Raw genomic sequence first — 5,311 nt, forward strand, 5'->3', positions numbered from 1 at the left:
AATGGCAAAATCTTGATCAATATAAGCATTTGTCCAGAGGATTGTTTGAGTCTGTTGTCACTTGAAGCTAAAGTAGCAATACTAATTGTTGAAGGCTTGTCACATATGTCCACTGATGAAAAAGAAATTCTGCATGGCAGAATTAAAACAGTCCAATTCCAAATTTCCAGATAAAACAAATTATTTCAACACACACTTAATTTCCATTGGTGCCACTCCTTCAAGAATTACATGCACAATATCCTGTGGCATCTGCTCTATGAGATTAAAACCTGGGAAATCAACTAACTTGCTTTGTCTATTTATGCCAAAAGTCATTTTGAGCGAGGATTTCAAGAATTCAGTAGTTGCCCTTTCTATTTCAATCCACTGCCTAATGTGTCCGTCCAATGTCCGTCTGGTGAAACTCTGTTCATTGAAATTTTCATCACCCATTTCATCAAAAGTACACTCACAATGGTGGCATTTGCTATACGCAAAACCAACTCCTTCCTTAAATCCTGCAAGCTCATGCTGGGCAAGAGTGTCTCCGCACACAGCAACAACTGCTCCATTTAAATAAAATTCCCCATTGACAGTGTTAATCATAACACCATCGTACAGTAACTTCAAGTCCTCATTGATTCTCCGTAGTATTATATCTACCCCACACTCATCTATGTCCCTAGACTTTGCGATTGCGAGAAGTCTGATTGAAGCCAGCTTTGATCTAAACTTAGGGTCTATGTTGCCTAAGGTGTAATAAAACCTTAGCAGTTTATTTACACTCGAACGTGACCCTAGGGGGTTACACATTTCTATCTCATCAGAATGGAGTATCAGTTGTAAAGCAGAGTTCTTCTTTGAAAACAGTGGGTGGGTTTTGAAAATAATTCCATCATTAATGTCATACAAAAAACTGGCGTTGGGGCAACTCTGAGGTCCAGCACTGAGCATGTCAAATAGTCTTGAATTGGATAATAGCGGTTTCAAACTTTCAATCAAAGGAATGTAGTAGAAATACTTGTTTTTGGATTGCAACAACTCTAGATTCTCCCTTTTTAACTCTACAGGTATACTTGGAAATGATGATCTCCTCAGGTGTGACAGGGTCGAAATGCATCTGTGTTACACGGTCCTGTAGGTTTGAAGCTGCACATATGGGAAAGGGATCCTGAAAGCTGTCCAGTGTTGAAAGAACTTGTTGTAAAGGCCCATTGCTGTCAGGATGCCTTTCAAGGATGGTCTTCATTTTTCCCCATCAAGGACGTCAGAAGAGCCGTTTGATACGGTTGGACACCAAGAACAATGTTGTTGACACTCCTCTGATGGGGGGGGGGAAAAAACAAAACAAAAAAAAAAAAAAAAAAAAAAAAAAAAAAACCCCACACATCAGAGACATGAAAACATAAACAGAAAATATGACAGAAGCAAAATGCAACTCGATTTCTGGCTTTAGCTCAAATTAATGAGCCACTGAATGTTGTAATTTACCAGTGGAGCAGTAGAAGAAGAAATCAGCCAATAATTGGCCTTGTTTTGCATGACATGCCACATGCATGACTCACGTGGCGCAAACACATTGCACTGAGCAAGATGGAGGAGCACGAAAGGTTACAACAGAAAAAGGGAACAAATGATTACCTCATTAATTTTTTATGAAATTGTAACGCAAAGTTATTTAAGGGCTAGTTTTATTGCAATGGGTGAGTTTACTGACTGACGCGCAGAAGAAATAGTTCTTTATGGAGCCTAGATGGTGTGAATGACGAGACCAAAGACTGCAATATCTTGTACCAAAAATATATTGAATAAATGGGGGAAAGGGGAAATGGAACAAAATAATTAATACAACACACAACATAAATAAATGTCCACAATTAATTAATAAATCAATGTGGTGATTTTTCTGTGCAAGAGTCCTTTTGTTAAGAGTCCTTTTGGTCCTTTGTTAAAGTTTCTTTTTTAAAGTTCACTTTTAAGGTATTCCTCGTTAGGGTCCAGCTTCATACAATGGGGAAATATGTCCGTAATCCAAAGACAGCAAAGTGGGGGGGGAAAGAGGGGGGAAAAAACAAAAACAAAGAATGGTCCTACCGGCTCGCCATTTCAATATGAAGAAGATCAATTCAAAGGGGGGAAAAAAACCCTGACCTGTAGGCCAGAAAAATGTCCATTAGTAAATCAAAATCAATTCAGTTTACCGGTGTTGTGCCGAAAAGTGATTGCCTGCCAAAAACTGATTTCCAATGTTTCTGTGTATTTTTTATGTGTAATATACGTATCTTTGTAAATAGACTTCGGTGAACAGGGTTTACAAAGGGGTTATATATAGAATTAAAAAATTATCTGTTTTTCAAGTATCTTTACAACTCTGTGTTATTGTACTTACATTATAACCAATCCGGTCCTTTATCCCCACTTAAAATATTTTTACTGAACTATTGTAATATTTGCTACCATTTCTTCTGTCCTCTTGGCCAGCTTACTCTTACAAAAGACATTTTTAATGTTAATGGGATTTTTTTAACTGCATAAATAAAGGTTATATAAAAGTCACTGCCAAAAAGTGATTGCGGCTTCTACCTTGTTACACGAATGTTGTTTGTGGCTCAAGATGACTTTATGTCATCCGTAAGGGATGCATTTGACATATGTTTCACATATTATAGCCCAACAAGTTACTTATAGTAGTTTAAATACGAGCAATCAGTTTTTGGCACAACACCGGTAAACAAATACATTTTTCTGCAATTCTATGTAACAATGCGAATCATGAATAATCATCATCATCAGTCACAAATGTACAACAGTTAAATTATTAATCATCTTGGCTACGTAGCTTAAGCCATACATTCCAGTAGCGTTCGCTACAAACAAATACAAAAACAACAATAAAGAAAAACAACTGTCTAACAGACAGCATAGCCGAATTCAAGGCAACACATAACAATAATCATTCAATTGCACTTTGTTTCAAAGTAAGCCCATTAAAGTGCTTAAGTAAGTAAAAGTGTTCAAAAACAGCGGTTTCTGAACCGGAGTTCTGCTCGCGGTGGGAACGCCGCCGAACAAAGTCATTTTTTAATCGCGAAAACGATCGACTGGTTACTGACAACTAAAAGGTTGTTTTTGGTAGATATTAAGGACACTTACCGCTGAGGTGGTACGATTTTATAGATGAATTGAGGGGAGAAAACACTTTGTTTTCCAACGCCGTTCTAAACGCCATTAGCATACAGCCACAGCAGGAGTCCAACCCGAAAGTATCCCTCCACAGCCGGTTTTCATAGTTGCCGCGACGTGGAAGGAGCAAATCAGGAGAGGGACCTCAAATCAGCTGACGTGGGTCATGTGACAGGGTGTAGTTGATATGGGTTACATAATTCTACTTCATTTGTCTTTTATGCCTAAAAATGAACATATTTTACACTGTTAAGCTCATTTTTAACTGTTGAGTGTGCCCAGAGTTAAATACATTGCAGTGAACTGCACAACTCTCGTGTTTAACTTCTTCGTAATGTACATTTGTTCTTAATAACTTATATAGGTGAAAGTAATAGCTGAATAAAACCAGTAATAAAAAAACAATTGATTAATTATAAAAATAATGGATAGAAAAAAATCGTTAGTTGCAGCCCTACAGTGAACCAGACTTATTAACAAGTTAACAATGACACCCCCATAATATCAGATGAAGCAGTACCTGTGATAGATGGGATTGCTCCCGCACACCAATAGCAAATGCATCTGCACATCTGGCAAGATCAACAGTTTCGCTTTTACACAGGACAAAAAGAAGACAATTGTGTAAGAAAAATGACTCACTCAGAATGTGTTTCAAATTCCACCAGATGCAAAACAAAACAAAGAAATACTCCAAACTGTTGTACATTTTTGCTATTAAAAGGTTCCTACTACAAGGGATAGATAATGAAGCTGCAAATGTTATGAACAATTTAAGAGTTATTTAATAAAGCTTAACCAGTCTTTATGGAATCTACTCTTTAACTGAAAGAAAAAGTTGAAAGCTGCTTGATTCATGGAGCATCTAACAACAACCAAGGCAGGTACACAACACTGGTAAATAATGAGTTTATTTATTATATGTTGAATCGGTTTTAAGTATGGTAACTAAGCCTACATTGCTGTGTGAGCCTGAATTTCAGTGGATTCATGCATTTGAAATTCAGCACTGGCCTTCATACCTATTAAATTATTCTAATCAAGTAGTTTATCTTAGAAAACACATAACTTTGATCCTATAACCCTCACTTGAACTGAGTACATTTTCTCTAGTTAGGCTTTACTCCGGTTTTGCTGAAGCTGAACTGGGGAAACTGTGCTTGGTTAAGGTTAAACAACACACATACATTTAAAATTTTGCGCACGTACACACAGAAACACATAAAGTACATTACCTGATTCTGACGAGGTGTTTGAAGCTCAGCTGCGTCTTGCTCCATCACGTTCTGACTTTCCTGCTCCTCCTCCAACACCTCCGATGTGACTGGGGGGTCTAGTGGTGGTGACTCTACTTCAGTGCCATTGCCATTGCTAACAGTTTGTCTGGGTTCGGCAGTATAGTCGGCAAAAATGGCTGTACCAAAAAGTTTCACCTCCTAATACATTTGCATCGGATGAAGCCGTCAGCCATCCTGTAGGCGGTGTAACGTCGGGTTGTGTTTAGTGGTTGAGAGGAGGCGGCAAAACACTTAGCAGGGCTAGTCAAAAGAATGCACATTCACACTGCATTAGGAATTCCACAGTGTGTCCTTTAATAAACCTCATCTTCGCCAACCATATAAGCCCGGTTGAACGGCTGCAGCTTAACAAACAGCGCACAGTGTTCGTACAACCCATACATTGCAAAAGAAAGGTGTGTGGAGAGGTAAAACATAAACCCTGTCCTTCCTCATGCACTAGCGTGCAAGCACATGTCCACACAATCACACAGAGAGAGGGCAGTGGCGCATACTGATGACAACATTAGCCCTCGACTTGGGTTGTCTTAAAGAGACACCACACCATTGTGACTGTTACATATTCCCCCCGGGTTAAACAAAGGCTGTCCCCAGCCGAACACAGCAAAGGTACAGTCCAGACTTAACCAGCCTCCATACATGGTCAGCAGGATAAGATGTTAAAACCAAAACAGGGAAATGTACAGTGTAACATCGACAAACTGGCATACATGACAGTGTCCCACATGGTGAATGTCCATTTAAATAAATGTTATAGAAAGAAAACAAACTTAGGATAGCCAGGACAATTACAGAATGAAATTCCCTTTTTCTTACAGTGCGTTTCTTCTTTTTTTTTTTCCCAAAGA

At 38.6% G+C, this 5,311-nt stretch overlaps 1 long non-coding RNA gene across 1 annotated transcript; it reads right to left on the minus strand.

Annotated features, from left to right (window-relative positions):
• Window positions 1-1,325: 1,325 nt before the first annotated feature.
• LOC120435632 lies at window positions 1,326-4,964 on the minus strand. Its single transcript, XR_005609799.1, has 4 exons — window positions 4,401-4,964; window positions 3,686-3,758; window positions 3,136-3,389; window positions 1,326-2,133 (listed from the first exon to the last, which is right to left on the minus strand). It is a non-coding gene; the product is annotated as an uncharacterized LOC120435632 (long non-coding RNA).
• Window positions 4,965-5,311: the final 347 nt, after the last annotated feature.

This window comes from Oreochromis aureus, linkage group 22 (assembly GCF_013358895.1).
Source record: "Oreochromis aureus strain Israel breed Guangdong linkage group 22, ZZ_aureus, whole genome shotgun sequence".
Taxonomy (NCBI): domain Eukaryota; kingdom Metazoa; phylum Chordata; class Actinopteri; order Cichliformes; family Cichlidae; genus Oreochromis; species Oreochromis aureus.